Genomic DNA, 23984 nt, shown 5'->3' with positions numbered 1-23984 from the left:
ATCTCGGCGGCATACCCCCCCCCCCCGCTCAACAACTTCGACCCCCCCCGCTTCTCGGCTCCAGGGGGCCCCTCAATCAACACTCAAGCCCAGGGGCCCCCACCACCCTAAGTCCTGCCCTGGGTGTGACCCCATGCAAATGATGGGTCGAGCACCAGACATGTACGTATCACGAACTGCGCATGCTCACCCCCCCCCCCCGTGCCTGCCCCCCGCGCCTGCTCACAACCATGCCGGCACGACTGCCTAAGCTACGCCGGATTTCACTGAGTACATCGTGAACGTAACCTACGCCCAGCCAGACAAACGTCCAACGTAAAATACGCCGGCTTGTGTTCCCTGGTGCAGACCTGAGCATGTCTGTTGCCGGGTTGCACCTCCTTTATGGGGAATAACTTTACGCCGGACGTACAACTTACGCGCACCTCTCGTAGCATGCGCCGGGCAAACGCAGGTTCGTGAATCGCCGTATTTCCCTCATTTGCATGTTTGAATGGCTAATCAATGGGAGCGGCACCATGCACCCAGCCTAAATGTACGCCCACCCTACGCCGGCGTAAGCAAGTTACGTCGGCAGGGTGTAGCCTGTTTTTAAGCGCATATCTGTTCATGGGTCTGGCGCACAGATACGACGGCGCACATTTGCACTTACGTCGGCGTAACTTGTTAAGGCAGTGTTGGGAAATAATGGCGGCCGCACAAAATATTGACACTTTAGGCCCTATTTGGACATTTTCACTTAGGGGTGTACTCACTTTTGTTGCCAGCGGTTTAGACATTAATGGCTGTGTGTTGAGTTATTTTGAGGGGACGGCAAATTTACACCGTTATACAAGCTGTACACTCACTACACAACATTGTAGATACAAAGTGTAAATTCTTCAGTGTTGTCACATGAAAAGATACAAGAAAATAGTTACACAAATGTGACTGAGGAGTGTACTTACTTTTGTGAGATACTGTACATGGTTCCGTATGGTTGAGACAGTGGGAAAAAAATGCATTGACATTTTTTACATATAAAGCCTTGTACACATGACCGGTTTTCTCGGCAAGAAAGCTGCTGGGAGAGCTTTTTGCCGAGAAAACCGGTCGTGTGTATGGTTTCTCGTCGGGAAAACTGTTGGGAATCTTGACGAGAAAAATAGAGAACCTGCTCTCTATTTTCTCGGCAGAGTGTTTCCTGACGAGAAAACCAGGTAATCCTGCGCATGCTTGATAAGAGTTTGACGCATTCACGGTAGCATACAAGTTTAGTGTAGGGTGTAGCAAGATGGCGGCGACGGCATCGAATGTGACGGGCGCCGGCTCATCGTAGTCGATGACTTCACCGCGTTCTGGCCATTCAAAAGAATGGTGGTTATTTTGAATGGCCGTGTGTACACAGGGCTTGGCAAGGCTAGCTTACCGGGAATCCCGTCTGAGTTTTTTTCCCGATGGGATTGCCCGCCGTGTGTACAAGGCTTAATTCTCAAAAAGCTAAGTCGATCAACAGTGTGACGGTAGTAGAATGATATCCCCGTCAAACATTCCCTTCTTCCCATAAAGAAAATCACCCAATATTCCACGAGGAGGAATATTCCTGGAATCGCCCAATAATCCACACATGAGCCAAGCTTACTGCTGGTACAACACCTAGCTTATATGTAGTTATAAACTGTTACAATGACAATCTCCGCCCCCCCTCACACAGTGGGGGCCCCCATACAGATTATAGGCAGACACTTCGGAGCCGACCCTGTAGACACATTTCTTAAGGGTAAACACAGGTCTTCTTCACACACACAATAGATCAATTACCCTTTAAAATAGGGAGCTGGCTAGGGAAGGGACATTAACATTTCAACAGTCTGTTACACAGAGGAATGAGTCACACATGAAATCACCTTTTACCTCTAGCACACACAGCATTACTAGCAGGGAGAATTAAACTGAAGCATATAGGCAAAAAGTCCTTCACAGTGGCCCCCCTTTTTCTCCCTGCTCCGGCAACCCGGTTGGACCTTTCCTGGTCCAGTAGGGTTGACGGGTTCAGAGCTTTTAGTCCGAGGTTAACTCCGTTTGGCGTGAAAATCCATCGGCATTCCCGTTTTGCTTGCCTGGGCGATAATGAATCGTAAAGTCATAGGGCTGTGAGGCCAAGCTCCAGCGTAGCAAACGGGCGTTGTCCCCTGAAACCCGGTTAAGCCACACCAAGGGGTTGTGATCGGTAATGAGAGTGAAAGCCCAGCCATAAAGGTAAGGTGTGAGCTTTTTGAGTGCCCATACCAAGGCCAAACACACTTTTTCAATGGTGGCGTAACTGACCTCCCTTGGCAACAGCTTCCGACTCGGGTATGCCACCGGGTCGTCAGATCACACGCCGGTCAGTCCCCAAGTCTTTGTGCGATCTGCAGAGTCACCAGAAGTCAGTGTAAAGACGGCGGATGGGTCTGTGCACCGCCGTCTAGGTGTCCCGCTATGGGAGGGGGCAGGTTATGGCTCTGAAGTGACAATCACAGGAGATTCATAAAAAGAAAAATTGATATTTGTTGAAATGCTGTAGCACTGGCGCTCAGAGTCTGGGGGGAGGGGGGGGTTGAATCAGTGCCCCATAGGGTCAGCACCGGAAGCAGCGTTGTTCGTTGTCCTCCTGGCGTGGATAGCGAGGGCTAGATGTCACCGGTCTGTTAGGAGGTTGGTATCTAGCGGCTGGTGGGTGTGAGGGCGCCGTTGGTCGTGGAGGTTGTACCTGTGGTGTGACCTGGTTTGTCTTGCGAGTATCCGCATATTCATCCGCCAACTTAGTGGCCTCTGGTAGAGTCATGGGCCTGCGATCTCTCACCCAGTCTTTGACATCCGTCTGGATGTGATTGTAAAATTGCTCCAGGAGCATTAGTTGCAAAATGTCCTCTGCGGTGGTGGCCTGGCTGCTGTTAACCCAGTTAGAGGCCGACAGAGATAACTGGCATGCCCATTCCACGTAAGAGTCTTTCGTGGTTTTGCGTGAGTCCCTGAACTTCTGTCGGTGGGACTCTGGGGTTACTGCATAACGAGCCAGGAGCACTTCTTTAACCCGGGCGTAGCTATGGATATCCTGATCTGGCACGGTCCGGAAAGCATCAGAAGCTTTGCCTGACAGTTTGCCTGACAATATTGCAACCCACTCTCCTCTAGCTATTCGGTGGAGGTTACATTGTCGCTCAAAATCTGCCAGGTAGTTATCAATTTCACAGTCCTTTTCATCAAAAGCTTTAAAAGCGCTAAACGGAATCTTCCTTGTGTCTGCGGAGAATGTGCGGCTGCTTGTTGGACTGCTGCCAGTTTTAACTGTAGTTCTGCGTCTCTTATTTGTTTATCCTTCTGTAGCTCTGCGTCTCTTATTTGTTTAGCCTCCTGTAGCTCTGCGTCTCTTATTTGTTTAGCCTCATCACTTTCAGCACCACATCCGCCGTTGGGTTCGGACCGAACCATGCTAGCTTCTCTCTCATTACTTTGTTGGCTGGCGATTCCTCCTCCTGAATCACTGGTGTCTCCATCTCTTGTACTGCTGGCGTTGCTGCAACCAAGTTCTCCTGATCTAGCTCCATTAATTCTGCTATGATGACCCGCTTGGTTTTGTTACTAGCAATCCTTCCACGAACTTCCAGTAGTTCTTCCAGTGTCTGCTTGGAATCCGGGTGTAAAGGAGAGTAGAAGGGAAAATCCCGCTGCTGCCAACCAGTTGTGACGGTAGTAGAATGATATCCCCGTCAAACATTCCCTTCTTCCCATAAAGAAAATCACCCAATATTCCACGAGGAGGAATATTCCTGGGATCGCCCAATAATCCACACATGAGCCAAGCTTACTGCTGGAACAAGAGAGACTTTAATGGTACAACACCTAGCTTATATGTAGTTACAAAACTGTTACAATGACAATCTCCGCCCCCCCTCACACAGTGGGGGCTCCCATACAGATTATAGGCAGACACTTCGGAGCCGACCCTGTAGACACATTTCTTAGGGGTAAACACAGGTCTTCTTCACACACACAATAGATCAATTACCCTTTAAAATAGCGAGCTGGCTGGGGAAGGGACATTAACATTTCAACAGTCTGTTACACAGAGGAATGAGTCACACATGAAATCACCTTTTACCTCTAACACACACAGCATTACTAGCAGGGAGAATTAAACTGAAGCATATAGGCAAAAAGTCCTTCACAAACAGTTACTCCCCAGTGGACAAATGTGTTATTCGTTGCTGCAAAAGATTAACCACGTATTCATAAAAGTGGAAAATTAGACAATGAACACATAATGTTGTGTTGCTCCTAAAATATCTAAATTTGTTTTTTTCTCCAACGCAGATTGTAGAGTACAATATATGGCAGTGATGAAACAGAATTTCCAGTGCGTCAAAGAGCACAACTCCCGTATAGGAGAGGCAATTAGTCTGGACAGAACATACACCAGTCTCCTAATGGTAGAGGGTCATCGGAGTAGAAAAGAGAAAGAACATGAAATAACGGCTTTAGGCATAAGACTTCAACAAACAATGGATGAAGGATCTTCTGATGGATGGACCCACATTCCACTCCAAACCCTGTTCAATCCCAATCAATGGGGAGTTATTCCCAAAATCGTAGTTTTAAAAGGACCTGCCGGGATTGGAAAAACGATGACCTCCAAGAAGATCATGCTGGACTGGGCCTCGGGAAATTTCTACCAAGATGACTTCAGCTTTGTGTTTTACCTTGGCTGTAGAGAACTCAAGACCATCACCAATAAAATAAGCCTTGCCAGACTTTTATCGAGAAGCAGCAAATTTCATTTTCCAGAGAATGTGATTCGGTCCATTCTGAGTAATCCTAGTAAATTACTCTTTATCATCGATGGTTTTGATGAGGGGAGATGGACTCTGAAGGATGATTTTGAAGGTTGCGGTGACCCATTTCAGGAAACTCACCAAGAAGTTTTGTTGCGAAGTTTGGTCACTAAACACAGTCTCTCTGAAGCTTCTCTGATTATCACCACAAGGCCATTTGCCTTAGAGAAGTTGGATGAATTTATTGGAGACGTGTCTTCACGTCATGTGGAAATTCTGGGATTTACAGCGGAAAACTGTGAGAAATATTTCTACAACTCATTTTAACACTGAAGATGATGCAGTCAAGGCTCTGAAGATGATAAAAGACAATATAGTTCTGTACACCATGTGTGCCGTCCCCATCACTTGCTGGATTGTGTGTACTGTATTGAAACAACAATTAAAAGAAGATGTGGATTTAATGGAGTGTAGAACAGCCACCTCTCTCTACCTTCTCTACCTCAAGGGTCTTACAAAGTACCATGGGAGAAACCAGCCAGTGCACAGTTGCCTGAAGAAGTTGTGTGCTCTGGCCAATGAGGGCATATTGAATCGGCAAATCTTATTTGAGGAGGAAGATCTAGAAAGGCATGGCCTCTCTCTGTCTGAGGTTGAGTCTGTATTCCTCAATGAGAACATCTTTCACCAGGATATTGACAGTAGCACTTGCTACGGCTTCATTCATCTAAGCATGCAGGAGTTTTTGGCTGCTCTGTATTATATAATGAAGGAGGAGGAGGAGGAGGCCATAAGAGGCCAGGAGACTTTCCTTCCAGAGATCTGTGAGGGAAAAAGCCTCTTGGGCTTGTGTTCTTCTAGTCCGCACTTGTCATTCGTTTTACGTTTCCTCTTCGGCCTCACAAATGGAAAACAGCTAAAGGAGCTGTCAAAGATCACAAGACGTAGCATTTCTTTCCGAGCAGCACCCGCTATCAGAAATTGGCTTGCTGCAGAAGACCCAATCGAATACAGACCCATCCAAATTTCCTGCTTGTATGAGACCCAGGATGAGGATTTTATACGGACAGTGATGGGCCGAAGCACACACTTGGAATTCGACATGATGGAGAGCAAAATCTTCACCAGACAGCTGGCCTACTGTTTGAGGTTCTCTGCAGATTTTAGTGCTCTAACCTTTGAATGCTATATAACGGTACAGAAGGACCTGGAAGTACTCTCTCCCTTCCTGCACAAGTGTTCTTATCTAAGGTAAGTGTTTACTAGATATGTGCATTCCCGTTCGTACGAATGTCATTTTCGTACGAAAATGTTCATTTTCGTACCCGCGGAATAATGTGTACATACGAAAAAATTAAAGCACCAAAACGAACGAACAACCGCAAATACGAACGAACGATCCGACGAAAATACGACAAAACGAAAACGGCAAAAGAACGAAAATGACATCTATAACAAAAGATTTGCATTCTGTATTTTGTTTGAATCCTTTTTCTGTTCGTATGTTCATATGACGTCTATAACAAAAGATTTGCATTCTGTATTTTGAATTCCTTTTTTCTGTTCGTAATTTGGTTTCAAAATACAGAATGCAAATCTTTTGTTATAGATGTCATATGAACATACGAACAGAAAAAGGATTCAAACAAAATACGGAATGCAAATCTTTTGTTATAGATGTCATATGAACATACGAACAGAAAAAGGATTCAAACAAAATACAGAATGCAAATCTTTTGTTATAGATGTCATTTTCGTTTTTTTGAATGGGCAGTGAGTGTAGTTAGTTAGTGAAGCAGCTTCTCTTTTGTGCTGAGTACAGTAGTACAGTAAAGCCAAATAAACTTTTCTGTGGATTTTCTTCTGAAGGGAGAGATCAGTTGGCCAGACTTTTGAACCTGGAACCCAAAAATGGTTTTCTGATGGAGTTTAAAAACCGTTCGTTTTTATGTTTGTTGTTAAAAAAGTCTGACCAAGTGTATGGTGCTTAACAATAGTTAATATGGATGAGCCGCGTGTTGAAAGTGCCGCGAATCCCACGATATATTTGCGAAAGTACAAAATGACGAAAATTATTGTCTAACAAGTAACGAACATGAATTAAACAGAATAACGAACCATCCCGCATGTACGAAGATAAAACGGTAACCAAAATACGAAACGATCGGAATACGAAAAAATCGCGTCGTACGAAAAACGAACAGGAAAGAAACAGGAAAACGGGCGTCTTACGAAAAACGAACGGAAACTAACCTACGGAACGATATGAAACGGAACAAAATAATACGAATTTTTTTTCTGTGCACATGTCTAGTGTTTATGTAAATACGCAAATCACTATCAAATTATAGCTGATGATTTTTCACCCATATTGAACTTGAGCTCCTAAGTGCTTCTGTATCACCCTCCTAGTTAAAGCGGGGTTCCATCCTCTTTATGTTTATTGAAAGTCAGCAGCTACAAATAGTGTAGCTGCTGACTTTTAATAAACAGACACTTACCTGCTCCAGCGACGCGGCCGTCTGCTCCTCTCCCCCCGCCTCCATTCATAGTGTGGGCACCCGGCCGTGACAGCTTTCGGCTTCACGGCCGGGCACTCACTGCGCATGAGTGGACAGGCGATCTCAAGGGACCTGTCTCGTGTCCCTGGAGATCGCCTAATGCAGTGGTTCTCAACCTTACTAGTGCCGTGACCCCTTGATAAAATTTCCCAAGTTGTGGGGACCCCTAACAGTAAAATTATTTTCTGTTTCAATGATTTTTATTTGTTTTTCAAGTAAAGATTATATGCGTCAACACAGAGAGCAGCGAACAATCCTCGCATGCTCTGCACATAGTAAGTCGTAATAAAAAGAAAAAAAAAAAGGGGGGAAAGGAAAGTAAAACAAAAAAAAAAGGGGGGGGAAAACAATCAGAGAAAAAATAAAAATAAAAAAAAATAATTTCAATCATAACAAACAAAAGTAAGAGGGAAAATGATACTGGGTAACATATGAGCAGGCATCCAAGCATATAGACAATATCACATTACTACAAATGCTTGCTATACTAAATATAGAACCATTATTGACCCAAATTGAGGGATGGATCCTAAATTGCGGCCCCTCTACATAACATAACTAATACTGAAGGCCAATCAATGACCACTATTTAGATATTGAAGTCCCTCTGAGCCCAAATTCTCCATCAGACAACACATTTTACAGATAGTTAAGATAGCTGAGTCACTTCGTAGGATTCAGGGTCGAGTAAACTCACAACTAGAGGATCTGGGCAGCTCAAAATCATAACAAGTAAGATACCTTCAGCATATATTAAACCTAAATGACCCCGGTAGGGGAGCCCTTAGTCCCCAACACTACAGAAAAGGTCTAGGTTTTAAAAAAAATAAATAAATAAATAAATAAATAAAAGGGGAGGGGGGATGGGGGGGGGGTAATTCAGAGAATCCACAAGGGCAAGGCACTAGAGATAGAAGAAAGAAGAAACAGGAGAAGAAAGAAGAGAGAAGGGTGTGTCCATCCGGGAATCTTTGATCGATCGACTGAAGAGGCATCTCTATGTCGCAGGGGCCTGTAAGTAAGTGAGCCAGGGAGACCACGTCTTTTCAAAAAGGGGTTGTTTGTCATTTAAAACGCTCACTATTTTCTCATTTAACATGATCCAGTTTAATTTCCGTTTTAGCAATGTTAAGTCTACAATGGGGCTTTTCCAAGCTGTCGCAATAGCTATCTTAGCAGCTAAAAAAATAAAAAATATCAAAGTCTGGGCATGTCTGGGAATATTATCCACTGGTTTGTTTAGGAGGGCGACTGAGGCGTCTTTAATGATATTCACCATTGTGACCGAAAGAATAAGCGCGTGGACCCTGATCCAAAAGCGACGCACCCTAGGGCATGTCCACCACACATGAAGTGGTGTGCCCACCTGCCCACAACCCCTGAAACAGGAGGATGAGACACCAGGATACATTCTGGAGAGTCGCTCCGGCACCAAGTACCATCTGGCTTGTACCTTGTAACCCGCCTCTATCAAAGCCACATTGAGGATGCCTTTATGAATTCTTGTACTCCAACTACGCCAATCCCCCGCCTCAGGGCTAATGTTCAAGTCCCTCTCCCATGCCACTTGATACGGGAGCCTAGTGAGAGGTGTGGTCAGCTGTTTATAGAGCATAGAGATGCCCCCCCGGAGAGCCGAGTCCTGCACACACCTACTCTCGAAGGCAGTGCGCGTTGTCAAGTCGGACCCATTGTTCTCTAACGAACGGAGAAAATGCTGAATTTGCTGTAAGCGGTAACTCTCCGAGGAAGGCATCTCCAAGCTGTCTATGTAATATGATGACGGGCGTATTCCCCTGTGGTCAAAATAATCTCCTATCCGTAATAATCCCTTGTTGACCCACCATCTAAATCCGTCGGAACGCCTGCCCGGAGGAAACCGAGGATTGCCAAACAGGGGGGCCACTGGGGTATGTGCTGACCTTAGAGCCCATCTTCTACATCCCATTTCCCAAACATTAAGGGAATGAGAGAGTGTTGGACTCAAAATCGCTTTGCGGTATTTAGGGGATGTCCACAGGACAAGGTCCATAGCTAATGGAGAACACGCCTGAACCTCCAGGGAGACCCACTCAGGACAATAGTGACGGCTGTGTATTTGGGTTAATTGAGTCAACTGTGCTGCTAAATAATACTTGCGAAACTCGGGCACTCCCAAGCCCCCCTCCTCTTTGGATGTGTATAATGTTGTTCGAGCTATTCTAGGGCCTTTCGGACCCCAGATATAGTGAAAAATTTGGGATTGAAAGCGGCGTATATCAGCGGCAGGTACTGGGATCGGCAGAACCCGAAAGAAATACAATAACCGTGGAAGAACAATCATCTTAACTGAGGCGATTCTGCCCACCCAGGACAAGCTTATATCGGACCATGTCTTCACGTCTTCAATCAAGCGGGCAAATAGGGGCGGGTAGTTAGTCTTGAATAATGTGGACACATCGGAAGTCAATTTAATGCCCAAATAAGAAAGGGACGATTGTTGCCACTTAAAAGGGAATTGAGCTTTAATACTTTCTAACGTTGAGGTTGGCAAGTTTACATTCAGTGCCTCCGACTTGTCCCGATTAATCAATAGGCCCGAAATTTTACCGAAACGGTCTAATAGGGACAGGAGATTCGGTATGGTGGTATGGGGAGATGTAATAAACAATAGGAGGTCGTCCGCAAATAATGCGCATTTATGATACTTCCCCCCACTTTCTATACCCAGAACATCCGGATGATGGCGGATTGCTATAGCTAAGGTTTCAAAGGCTATGACAAATAGAATGGGGGATAATGGGCATCCCTGCCTAGTGCCCGAGGAGATCGGTATCAAGTCGGATTTGTGACCTCTCAACAGTATTTGCGCAGAAGGGGAGCTATATAGAGACTGCGAAGAGGCCAAAAAGGCTGGGCCAAAATTCCATTTGTCCAATACTCGAAATAGAAAGGGCCATGACAAGGAATCAAATGCTTTGCAGATATCTAGGGATAGCAACATCCCTTTTCGGTGTAGTCCCCCATCCCACGACGAGCGTAATATGGATATAAGATCAATCGCCCTCCTGATCTGGTCAGCTGCCTGTCTATGGGGCAGAAAACCCACCTGGTCAGGGTGAATATAGTCGGCCAAAAATGTCAACATCCTATTTGCCAAAATTTTTGTAAGTAGTTTTAGGTCCGTATTAATTAAGGATATGGGTCGGTAATTGGCTACATCACTATGGTCCTTGTGGGGTTTGGGAATAAGAGTTATAAAGGCTCTGTTAGAATCAGAGTCTATGGGACCACCTTTCTGTATATCTCTAAAGACGCGCGTTAGGGAGGGAGCCAGTAGGGTGGAATTTTTTTTATAATAAAGGGTCGTGAACCCGTCCGGTCCCGGTGCTTTACCCTTGGGGGCCTGCTTAATAGCAGCCAGAACCTCTTCAACAGCGATATCCCTATCCAAGAAGGCTTTGTGTTCCTCTAATAAGGATGGAATGGGCAGATGTTCGACAAATGCATCGAACTCCTGTTGCCCTGTGTCCTTGCCACCATTATATATTTTATTATAATAGGAATGGAATTCCTGCAGTACCACTTTGGGATTCTGAGTAAAGGAACCGTCGGATCTTCGGATTTTAGGAATGTGGGGAGGAGGTCGTCTAGGGGCCAACCTTGTTGATAACAATTTACCTGGTTTATCCGACTGGGAATAAAATCTTGCCTGAGTCCAACGTAGTTGTTTTTCTGCTGTCGTAGTAAGGCATATGTTTAGTTCCAAACGGGCGGTCTCAATTCTATCCCTTAAGTCACGATGGGGATTACGTTTGTGCTCTTTGAGTAGGGCAGCTAACTCATCCTCTTTTGTTTCAACAAGGCTTTGTAATGTCTCCTATACCTGGCTGCTATCTGGATCAAGATGCCTCTGATCGTAGCTTTGTGTGCAGCCCAGGTACACATTGAAGAAGTATGCGAGGGGTCATTTAAAGCAAAAAATTCCTTTAACGCAATTTCAATATCCAAGCATGTAGCCGGATTGCTGAGGTGGGACTCATTTAGACGCCAGGTATAGGAAGCTGTGGGACAACGTAGAGAAGTAAGAGTGACCACTACGGGGGAATGATCTGACCAGGAAACTTCTAATATTTTGGAGGAGGTGCAAGCTGGTAAGGACCTAGCAGACGTGAAGACATGGTCAATTCGCGAATAAGACAAATGTACATGCGAATAAAAAGTATAGTCGCGGTTGGAACCATTGAACTCTCGCCATATGTCAATCAAATCATTGTTGTGTAGTAGTTTCGCAAATTTGGAACCGAGTTTCGAGGGCCTCAAAATTTGGGATCCTGGTGGGCGTGTCTTATCGAGTATTGAGTCTAGGGCAATGTTTGAGTCCCCACCCATTATCAGTGTTCCTTCAATCAGGCCTGTCAATTGCTGAAGTAAGTTTTGAAAAAAAGGGAATTGGTCCTTGTTAGGAGCATAGTAGGATAGGAATGTTACCAGGGATCCCTCTAGGTTCCCCTTGACAAATATATAGCGCCCATCCGGATCTGAGATTACCCGTGAGGGAGTGAAGGATAGGCTTTTGGCAAGACAAATCGCAACTCCTCTTGTCTTATCTGGAGCACTTGCAAGAAACAAGGTGGGGTAATGTTTATGTATAAAAGTGGGTTTGTAGGAAGTGGGGAAATGGGTTTCCTGAAGAAACACTATTTCAGCCCCTACCGATTGGAAATAATTAAAGGCCTTCCGCCTTTTCACTGGTGAATTAAGGCCTTGCACATTGTGCGTAAAAATTTCACGGGTTTGGGAGTATGGTGATCAGTCATGGTGTGTGGTGGGGTTGAAGTCGCTTACCTTGTCCGACTGGGATACAGTGATCGATCGGTCCCCCGAAGGCTGGACAACCGTGATTCCCGGATGGAACACAAAAGATGAAGAAAAAAGACAAAGAAGAAGGAGATTAGACGCCCTCGTGAGGGTAGCAGCCTGAAGAGAGGATTCAAGGGAAACATCATTAGAGAGAGATGAGAATCTCACATGTGAGTGCATTTCAAATAAATAAAACAGGGAAATAACACAGTAGCCGGGAAACAAACAAAATATATAAAAAAAAAAAAAAAAAAACACATACAAAAAAAAAGGGGAATGGTAGGAACAACAACTTAGCCGACCGACCTGGCGGTCAATCAGCGAAGCAGGCCACCTATGGGGCCCAAAATGTCCAAGGTCCCTGCCCCCCGCTAATCCAGCGGGGGGAAGGAGGTTGGAGTAAGCGCGAGGCGCAAGACACAACGACCCGACCCTGAACGGCCAGCAAAAAAAAAACCCTGAAGCTGGTGAGCTAATGGTCTTGGTGAGAAGGCCTGCAGGGTTAAGACCCCAACATACCTTCTGCTTCTCTGTCCTCTTGTGGAAAGAAATGTGAACTGCGTAATAACACGTATATGAGGCAAGAGGACCTTAATTTTCTGAACATGTCCCAAGCTTAAAGATAAAAAACAAATAAAAAAAAAAAACAATAACAAAAAGAGGAAACTAAACCCTGAAGTATCAAACAGACAATTAAACCATCTCTTGGGGTAAGTTCACCAACTATCAATGAGAGACCCAGGATGAGAGCCAGGGAGCCTTTCCTCCAATTCCAATTCTTCTAATCCTCTCTTCACACCATCAAGGCGGTCTGTTTTGGCGGCGGGATCTGCTTCTAGTAGCTCTTGGGGAGTGCCATATTGGCGAAACTGGACGCTCTCTGTTGCCTCTGCCATGGTTTGTCGATGGAACATCCCGGCGATCAGGTGATGTTAGGGGTGAAGTGGAGATGAAGCCCAATCGTTTCAGCAATCTTTCCCCGTCCGAAAATGTAGAGAATGAATAAGATTTGCCTTGATAGGGAAAGGAGAGGCGAAAAGGGAATGACCAGCGGTACCTTATCCCCTTTTGTTGTAGCGGCAATAATAAAGGCTTGAAGGATCTACGTTTCTGTACGGTAGCCGGGGAAATGTCAGCAAATATTTGCACTTCGTGATCAAAAAGTTGGATTGACGGTAGTTCACGGGCTTTCTGCATAATGCTTTCTTTGACTGAATAGTGGTGCGGCCGTACGATAATGTCCCTGGGAGGGCCCTCTGAGCGTACAGCAGTAAGAGCTCTATGGACACGATCCAGCTCTAGTTTGTGGGCTGGAGTGTCAGGCAGCAACGATCTCAGCAGAGTAGCAGTAGCTTCTTGAGAGTCCGTAAATGATTCGGGCAACCCCCTGATGCGAAAATTATATCTGCGAGATCTATTTTCGAGATCATCAATTTTTGCTAAAGCCTCTTCCAAGCGTGCTTCCAAATCGCAAATGCGATCTGTGTTTTGATTGGTTCTGGACACAGTGACTTCCAGTTTATTCTCTATAGTGTTGATCCTAGAGCCCAGATCATAAAATTCTTGTTTCAAATCTGCTGTGATTTTCCTCCCAGTCTTCTCCAGTCCCTGTTCTAGCATGGCAGAGAATCTAGCTAAAAGATAGGGTCACTCGAATATACTGGCTGCGGGGCTATGATCTGTGGGCTGACAAACTCCTGAGAGGCCTGCAGGCTATTTTGACTGGTGAGAATGTCACCCATGGCTCTGTCCAGGGAGGATCCCGTGGAGAAGGGAGACTCACCCCCTGAGAATTCACCGTCCTGGGGAGGATGGAGGGCTGCTGGGGTGGCGTTACTGCCTTCTATAGAAGAGGAGAGCCGATCCATTTCAGCATGTCCCGTCCGGAGGGGAGCCGCGTGCGTCTGTGACGCCGCCATCTTGCCTGAACTGACCGGGAGGCAGAGAGTTCCGTGCGGCTGTTTTGGAGGCCTTTTAACTTTCTTCTTGGCCATAAACTGCTGGGCAGACTGCCGAGGATGGAGCGGAGGCTACCAACGGGGCTCCTGGGTGTCTTGATCGGCAGTAGGCGGCCGGATTAGGTCGGGTCGCGGCGGAGCCGAATCAAGCCGCGTCCACCATGATCAGCCGCGCGCATGCGCCTTAGTAAAATTATTTTCATAGCATGGGTTGTGAGCATCCAAGGCAAGACAAGTAATTTGCACCCCTAACCCACCCCTAACCCATGGACATTTAGCGCTCCCTGAGTCCCCTCCACTCAGTATTAAAACCTCATATGGTACATTTTAGGATGTACCACTCTTTCTCTTTGTTCTCCTTTCTTTCCCTTTTATCTCTCTCTATCCTAAGTTCTTGTTTTTTTCCCCCCATCCCTCTCTCTTGCCATCTTTCTTGTTCTTTCTCACCCTTTTTCTTTCTTCCTCCCCCTCTTTTCCTCTCCCTTCCATGTATTCTCTATTTTTTTCCTTCTCTTACTCCTTGGTGGGGGGAAGGGGATGAGTGGTGATGCTGGGGGGGAGTTCTGATCAACCAGCTTAGGTGCTCTTGATCAAGGTCATCTGCTGATCTGGGGACTGTAGTGGGGACTTTTAATGGGAACTCTAATCACAGGTAGTGTTACTCACTGTGTCTCCGGCTCTGTGGTGTCTCGAAGCAGTGACACCTATGCTGAAATCAGGAGATAGGGTCTCCTCCAGCCCCTCCCACTTCACATTCCTCACCAGTCAGCAGACCTATAGTCTCTGCCCCCCAGCCATGCCGTGATCTGAATGGGTGGCTGGGAAGAGTCCGAATGGGCGACCGTGGGCTCCGGGAACAGCCCAGCTGGGCGGCCACACACTGGGCAGCTGCAAAAAGGCTGGGAGAGCGGTGTGGGCTTCAGAAACAACCCAGGATTTGGTGACCCCTGGAAAATCATAATTTGACCCCCGAGGGGGTCCCGACCCCCAGGTTGAGAACCACTGGCCTAAGGGAAGGGGCCGCCTAAGGCGAAAAGAGAAGTCGCAGAGGCGGTCCCTGGGCGGAAGGAGAAGGTGGGACAGGAAGTCCCACTCCTACCGAAGCCCCCACCCCCCCCCCAAAAAAAATGACATGCCAAATGTGGCATTTAAGGGGGCAACGAGTGCTTAAAGCCAAAGTTCCACTTTTGGGTGGAACTCCGCTTTAAGGTTTTGGGATGCTAGGCAAAATTCATTTAGCCCTTCTGTAGCCAGTGAAGCAGTGGTTTATTAGTTTAGTCTGCTCAATATTTCACAGGCTGCTGGTCTGATTATTCTAGAAGGCTCTAGAATCCTATTGGGAGGGAAGACACAGAGGCAGCTTGACTATTTATGGGCACCCAACCAATCCCTGGGGAGGTGTGTCCAGTAGGTGACTGGAGAACCCATAAATAGTATGGGGCCTGGAGCAGGCGTTTGTGGGTCCTGGGTCAAGTCCTGCAAGTGGAGCCCCCTTGATCCCAAAGGCAGTCTGTTGGAAACACTGCTTGAGGGTCATCAAGGTCCTAGCTGTAGTTTAGCTGGGGGGCCTATTTGCAAGAAGTCTGGTCTGGAGAGCTTGCCAAAGAGCACCCGCTGGAAGTTGGAGGAGGGTATCCATTTGTCCTGTGGTATTGGGAGACTGTATCTCCCTCGCTGAAGAGCACCTGGTGGAAGGGGGTGACCAGCAGTCATGTGGTATTGAGTCTGTGTCTCCTTCACTTCCTTCAAGAGTGCCAGCGGATATCGGAAAGAGACAACCGATGATCCTGTGGCATTGTAAATATCGACCTCTGTGCCCTAGTGACTGTGTGCAGTTCTCACTTCTTTATGTAGCGCCATGCTCCCATTGAGTGGGCGCTATGTGTTAAATTATAGTTGCCTGAGCAGTAGTTTTGGCTCAGAATGATTATTTAAATTGTTGGCTTTTTTCAGTTCAGCTGGGTTGCACGGATTTCCCCCTGACGGTGGGTGTCGCTGTCACCGCAGGTCACGGTTGGAAAGGCAACAGGCTGAATGTATTGGGTATCTCTCTCTCAGAAGTGGCTCAGGGGGTGTGGTCAACCCACTGTGCATGGTGGGGAGGGGTACTTAATGGACAGATGCCGTTTAGCGGGGTTCGTCTCCCGATCTGGACCTGAGGGCCCTCCTGGCCTCAGGGATGTGTGAGCTGTCTCGTAGCCTCTGGGCCGGCTGGCCCGAGGCCTCACAACTGAAAGTAGACCCAGGAGTTTCTAGGGCCTACTGATCCAGGGATGGTCCTTCGCTACCTTATCTACGGAAGGAAGCTGAACCAGAGGGATTCAATTGTTGGACGTACTCTGGCGGATAACGCCACACAAGTAATGGGAACGAAGTTGCCGAGAGGGGACTTACAACACTGCCCGGAGCCGCGGCAAAGGTTCAAAAGAGCCACATGCGGCTCCGGAGCCGCGGGTTGCCGACACCTGCCCTAAACCCTTCCTCACTCCAAATCTTTTAAAAGTTTAGGTTGACTTCCATTTGAAATGTGCATAGTTCAAAACTTATTTAACATATTTTACAGGGAGTAAGGAACCTAAAAATGGACCAGTATTTTTAATCATTATGTACCTTTCTGCAGGATAGCAAATTATGTACATTTCTCATCAATGCCATGTATCATTTTGCGGGACCTTCTTATCAAAAGCCAGAACCTGAAGCAACTGGATCTATCAGAAATACATCTGCGCATCCAAGATGTCCAAATTCTGTGTCAGGGACTTAGACATCCAGACTGCACCCTGCAGGAGTTGAGGTAAGAATTATACTAGGGTTGTCCAGATACCGATACCAGTATCGGTATCGGGACCGATACCGAGTATTTGTGCTAGTACTCGTACTCGCGCAAATACTCCCGATACCAAAATAGAATACTTTTTTTTTTTTTTTTGTGACATCGAACACAAATTGGATGGCACTGATAGGTGGCACTGGCATTGATTGAATGGCACTGATGAGATGCACTAATAAGCTGCCTCCCTGCACTGATGCACTAATGGGCACTGATCTGCACTGATAGGTGGCACTGGCTAGCTGCACTTTTGGGCACTGGCACCGATGAGCTGCACTGACAGTGATCACTCCTTCAATGATATGTAGTTTTCCAGTACCGTATGCTAAAAAACAGCCCCACACCATGATGTACCAGTTCTTCATAATTCTAAAGAAAATATCTTTGGTCTGTATTGTGGTTTGAAAATGGTCACATGACATTAAAAAAAAGTATCGGTATTCGGTATCGGCGACTACTTGAAAAAAAGTATCGGTACTTGTACTCGGTCCTAAAAAAGTGGTATCGGGACAACCCTAAATTATACCATCAAAGAGGGATACAGGTCTCTGAAATAGTGATGAGCCGAACACAACTGGGTTTGGTGAACATGACTCTTAGGGAGTGGCGGAACTACCAGGGTCACAAAGGTCACACTTGGGACCGGGCCCTGGCATTCTGCCACTGTGGGGAGGCCCAGAGCCGGCGTTAACATAAGGCACTCTGTGCTGAATCCCTGAAGCCCTGAAGCACTTAGCTCTGGTTGCTTGCCCAACAGGGTGCACTAGTGTGGGCAACTGGTTCACCTGTCTCCCTATCTCTTGCTATCTTTCAGGGTGCCCGGGGTCCCACACTGGCAGTCGTCCTCTCTGTGAAATCTGCCATTTCTCATTGCCGACTGCCTGCACACAGTCTTTACGAGTAACTTGATTTGAGAGCGTTTTGATTTGCGAGCAACTTTTTTTTTCTAATTCTGACTCTGTTTGCAAGTGTTGACTCGCAAGGCGAGCAGAATTCAAGCTAAATATGCCTGCAGTACCTCATTTGGCCTGAGGTACGGGGGCGCATGAGCCGAGCAAAGCCGAACATTGGCTTGCAGTACCTCATTTGGCCTGAGGTACGGTGGCGCAGGAAACGAGCCGAAGTATCCTTGGGCCTTTTTGGCCGTTTTCAGCTCTCCCCCCTAACCCCCCCACCAACCCTTTGGCTGCATTCAGTATTTTATCCCATTGAAGTCAATGCGGAACAAATTATTTTTGTTTCCATTAACTTCAATGGGAAAACTTGCTTTGATATGCGAATGCTTTGGATTACGAGCAGCGTTGACGTCCGTCCGTATTTTTATGGATAGTTCGTAAAAACTGGCACCTTTTTCCCCCCGTTCATAAATGTCCGTGGTTGCGGGAATGTGCCAGTAAAAATAGCCGAGATCGTTTCGGCTTGGAACTGTGCATGTAGATTGGAGGCAGGGGGTGATGGTGGCACCGCAGAGGGGGATGGAGGCAGGGGGCAATGGAGGAAGGTGAATATTGATGGCAGAGGGGTGTTAGTGACAGAGGGAGATTGGATTGGGGGTGTTGGTGGCACCGCAGAGGGGGATGGAGGCAGGGGACAATGGAGGCAAGGGGTGATTGGAGGCAGGGGGCATGGGGGGGGAAGATTGGAGGCAGGGGGTGTTAGTGGCAGGGGGTGATTGGAGGCAGGGGGTGATGGTGGCACCGCAGAGGGGGATGGAGGCAGGGGGCAATGGAGGAAGGCGAATATTGATGCCAGAGGGGTGTTAGTGACAGAGGGAGATTGGATTGGGGGTGTTGGTGGCACCGCAGAGGGGGATGAAGGCAGGGGACGATGGAGGCAAGGGGTGATTGGAGGCAGGGGGCATGGGGGGGAAGATTGAAAAGATTGAAGGCAGGGGGTGTTAGTGGCAGGGGGTGATTGGAGGCAGGGGGTGTTGGTGGCACAGCAGAGGGGGTTGGAGGCAGAGGGCGATTGGGGGTAGAGGGAGATTGGAGGCCGGGGGCATTAGTGGCAGGCAGAGCCGGTACAAGGGGTGGGCGGGAGGTTCGAATGCCCAGGGCGTGTCTTAATCTGGGGGGGGGGGGCGCACAGGGAGCTTCGGTAGCTGCTCCTGCCTCACTGACAGGTGTGACTGTGTATTCACTGCATTACCAGACTCCTCTGCTCATTCAACTCCACTATTCTCTGTTTACTGCTGCTAAATGCTCTCTCCTCAAGCAAGCTGCACTTCTACCCTCAACTTGCTCTCCTTCCCGGGTCACTTCACCTTCTTCCCTGTCACTTTCACTGTGGTCAGCAGCTCATCTCCGCTCCTCCCCGTCTACACGTCTCTCTGCCTTTCCTGCGCGATCACCCAGTAAGTCACTCGGCACCCTTCCTCCTCGCTTCCCTGCTTAGTTCATTCTTTGCCCTTCTCTGTGGTCTCTTATCTGCTGTCCTCTCCATAAATCTTCACCATGCTGCCGTCTCAGCTCAGCATTCCAGACAGAGATCTTACACCCTTTCATACCCCCCAACCGTCCCGTATTTCGCGGTATCCTCCCGCAATTTAAAGTGTGTCCCGGGGTCCTGCGGACTAGACTAGAGTCCCGGAAAACAGGGCCACCAGGGCGCGACATTTGGTGGGGCGACATTCCGTGCCTCCATGTTTCTTTTCGTTTCCCGCCGCCATGTTTGAGTCCGGTGCCCTGTGATTGGGCGTATGGTGGTCATGTGCGGCGTGGGGCTGGCCTGTCAGTGATCGTCTAGAAGTCCCGCCTCCGCACATGACCGCTACATGCCCAATCACAGTGCGACGGTACACCATGGAGCGGGCTGCAGCAGGCGGATGAAGCAGACGGGGAGTCGGGACAGAGCGCTCAACAACTTTGACCCCCCCCCGCTCAACAACTTTGACCCCCCCCCCCCCCCCCGCTCAACAAGATGTCCCACACTGGATTTTTCACATCCTATTGCCAGCGAGGCAGTGTTCAAATCAATGCAACGCCAACTTTGAGTCGCTGCATCACTTTGAAAAAGTAGTACATGCGATTTAGGGTGCGACACACAGATGTCTTCAAAGTCGCAACCCAAAGTCACACTGAGACGCGGCTCTAAAATTGTGCCATTTTTAGGTTAGGTCGCACAATTTCAAAGCCACAGTCAATGTGAATGGGGGGCCAATAGTAGATTCACACTGGTGTGCTGTGGTCTGGCCGCGGTGCGATTGTATATGCAGTTTTCCCCCCAGTTTTAGGTGCGCTTTCATTCAATTCTATTAGACTGTTTTCATGAAAGAAAATCACAGACTTGCACGCTGCATCTTTGATGTGCAATCGGAAAACACACAGTCCACTAGAATTCATCAGGAGCACACCTAAAACTGCAAGTCAATCACACGTACAATCGCACCGTGGTCAAACCACAGCGCACCAGTGTGAAATCGCTCTAAGGCCAGGTTCACGCGCAGTCAGGATCATGCACAAAATTGTGCCGCTTCATAGGAGTGAATGGAGGTTCCGATCAGGTCCGCCTGAAAAACTGACAGACAGACCTGATCGGAAAGCCCGTGTGAAAGGGGCTCAAGTTCGAACCGGGGGGGGGGGGGGGGGGGCGCACTTTGCCATCTTCGCCCTGGGCGCTGGATGACCTTGTCCCAGCACTGGTGGCAGGGGACGATGGAGGCAGGGGGAGATTGGAGGCAGAGGGAGATTGTGGCACCACAGAGGGGGATGGAGGCAGGGGACGATGGAGGCAGGGGGCCTGGGGGTGATTGGAGGCAGAGGGAGATTGGAGGCCAGGGGTGCAACTAGCAGGGGACGATGGAGGCAGGGGGAGATTGTGGCACAGCAGAGGGGGGGTGGAGGCAGGGGACAATGGAGGCAGGGGGTGATTGGAGGCAGGGGGCCTGGGGGAGATTGGAGGCAGGGGGAGATTGTGGCACCGCAGAGGGGGGATGAAGGCAGGCGGTGTTGGTGGCAGAGGGTAATGGAGGCAGGGGGTGTTAGTGGCAGGGGGAGATTGGAGGCAGGAGGAGATTGTGGCACCGCAGAGGGGGATGGAGGCAGGGGAGATTGGAGGCAGGGGGCCTGGGGGAGATTGGAGGCAGGGGGTGATTGGAGGCAGGGGGCCTGGGGGAGATTGGAGGCAGGGGGTGATTTGAGGCAGGGGGCCTGATTATGCTCGTAATCCGGGGTTCAACTGTAAATAAAAACAAATTTAGGGAGTAACTAAATAAATGTATTTTTCGGACGAAAAGGAAATTTCGAAATGAAATATTTCAGTGTGGGCGTGTCTAATAAAGTTCTGTTTTTAAAAGCAGAAGTGACGCTGCTATTTTCCATGACCGATGCCTAAACAGTCAAGGTTTGGCGTGAACACAAGTTGGTCTCTACTAGGGTTGTCCCGATACCGATACCAGTATCGGTATCGGGACCGATACCGAGTATTTGCAGGAGTACTTGTACTCCCGCAAATACCCCCGATGCCTAAATAGAATACTTGGCACCCCCCCCCCCTCCGCCGCCGCCGTCGTATATCGCAAAGCCGCCGCCGCTGCTGCGTTAATCACTGCGCGGTGAACATTAGAGTCAGCTTTCGTTTGAATAGCTGTTTTCCCCGCCGCGCATAGACACTCCCCCTTGCTCGGGATTGAACGGATCTGTCCAATCGCGAGCAAGGGGGAGTGTCTCTATACACAGCGCGGGGGGGGGGAAACAGCTATTCAAACGAAAGCTGACTGTAATGTTCCCCGCGCGGTGATTAACTCGGCGCCGGCATCATTTAGGTACGAGGTACATGGCTGCATGTGGGGGGACATGGCTGCAATATGTTTGGGGACATGGCTGGATATGTGGGGGGGACATGGCTGCATATGTGGGGGACATGGCTGGATATGTTTGGGGACATGGCTGGATATGTTTGGGGACCGGGCTGCATATGTGGGGGGACATGGCTGCATATGTGGGGGACATGGCTGCATATGTGGGGGGACATGGCTGCAATATGTTTGGGGACATGGCTGCAATATGTTTGGGGACATGGCTGCAATATGTTTGGGGACATGGCTGCATATGTGGGGAACATTGCTGGATATGTTTGGGGACATGGCTGGATATGTTTGGGGACATGGCTGCATATGTTTGGGGACATGGCTGCATATGTGGGGGGACATGGCTGCATATGTGGGGGGACATGGCTGCATATGGGGGGGGACATGGCTGCATATGGGGGGGGACATAGCTGCATATGGGGGGGGACATGGCTGCATATGTGGGGGGACATGGCTGCATATGTGGGGGGACATGGCTGCATATGGGGGGGACATAGCTGCATATGTGGGGGGACATGGCTGCATATGTGGGGGGACATGGCTGCATATGTGGGGGGGACATGGCTGCATATGGGGGGGGACATGGCTGCATATGTGGGGGGACATGGCTGCATATGTGGGGGACATGGCTGCATATGTGGGGGGACATGGCTGCATATGTGGGGGGACATGGCTGCATATGTGGGGGACATGGCTGCATATGTGGGGGGACATGGCTGCATATGTGGGGGACATGGCTGCATATGTGGGGGACATGGCTGCATATGTGGGGGGACATGGCTGCATATGTGGGGGGGACATGGCTGCATATGTGGGGGGACATGGCTGCATATGTGGGGGGGACATGGCTGCATTTGGGGACACATTTAAAAAAAAGTATCGGTATTCGGTATCGGCGAGTACATAAAAAAAAGTATCGGTACTCGTACTCGGTCCTAAAAAAGTGGTATCGGGACAACCCTAGTCTCTACTCTGAAATAAAACTTGAATACTTCTGCGTAGGAGACCTTGGGCGTGATGATCCATTTCTCTTGGTGACTCTTCTACCATCTTTTGTTTTTAGTTTGCTTTGTGATCTGAACATCTTCAACTGTCACGATCTCCATCTCATCACGACGTTCAAGCCTCGTCTTCAACTCTATGTGATCTTTCATGTGAGCTCCACAATGGCCGTGTCAGAAGCCGAGAGGTTGTGCCAAATCCTCCGACATCCACATTACGCCTTTCTCAACGATTCCATATTACACGATCAATCGCCCAGGTGAGGACATAATGTTGGTTGTTGTTGTTTTTTCTTTTTTGTAAGGTCGTTCCTTCCAGTTCCGATAGATAAGATGTCGATCAGTGCCAGGGGATCACATAATTTCATACAGGGGTCGCCAGGTCGCCATGCCGACTAGAAATAGTGTCCTGGCGACTTGGCTTGGAAGGTGGGCTGGTGCCATCTGGTGGTGGCCGTTGGTATTACAAGTTAAGCATTACAAGTTAAACAGCAATTCTAATGTCATTTTTCACTATTTTCACTGCCATCTTCTTCCCTCTAATTAGAACCCCCAAACATTATATATATTTTTTATCCCAACACCCTAGAGAATAAAATGGTGATCGTTGCAATACTTTCTCACACCGTATTTGCGCAGCGGTCTTACAATCGCACTTTTTTGGGAAAAAATTACACTTTTTTTAATTAAAAAATAAGACAACAGTAAAGTTATCCCCATTTTTTTTAATATTATGAAAGATAATGTTACACCAAGTAAATTCATACCAAACATGTCACGCTTCAAAATTGCGCCCGCTCGTGGAATGCCGACAAACTTTTACCCTATAAAATCTCCATAGGCGATGTTTAAAAAAATCTACAGGTTGCATGTTTTGAGTTACAGAGGAAGTCTAGGGCTAGAATTATTGCTCTCGCTCTACCAATCGCGGCGATACCTCACATGTGTGGTTTGAACACCGTTTACATATGCGGGCGCTGCTCACATATGCGTTCGCTTCTGCGCGCGAGCTCGTCGGGACGGGGCGCGTTTTCTGGCTCCTAACTTTTTTAGCTGGCTCCTAGATTCCAAGCAAATTTGTCAAACCCTGAGGTAGAACATCAGATCTGGAACAGAGGTGATGCAGCGTATACCAGTGAAGGTTAAAGGGGCACCCCGCTGGAATCGCAGGTTCTGGATGCGTGGCTTGTCA

The 23984-nt window shown here is 48.2% G+C and overlaps 1 pseudogene; it reads left to right on the top strand.

Annotated features, from left to right (window-relative positions):
• The first annotated feature begins 4207 nt into the window (after nucleotides 1–4207).
• LOC120928779 overlaps nucleotides 4208–23984 on the top strand; it is a 28600-nt pseudogene continuing 8823 nt past the window's right edge.

Source organism: Rana temporaria, chromosome 2 (assembly GCF_905171775.1).
Source record: "Rana temporaria chromosome 2, aRanTem1.1, whole genome shotgun sequence".
Taxonomy (NCBI): Eukaryota; Metazoa; Chordata; class Amphibia; order Anura; family Ranidae; genus Rana; species Rana temporaria.
The sequence above is the reverse complement of the archived record's forward strand: the minus strand, read 5'-3'. Positions and strand labels throughout refer to the sequence as shown.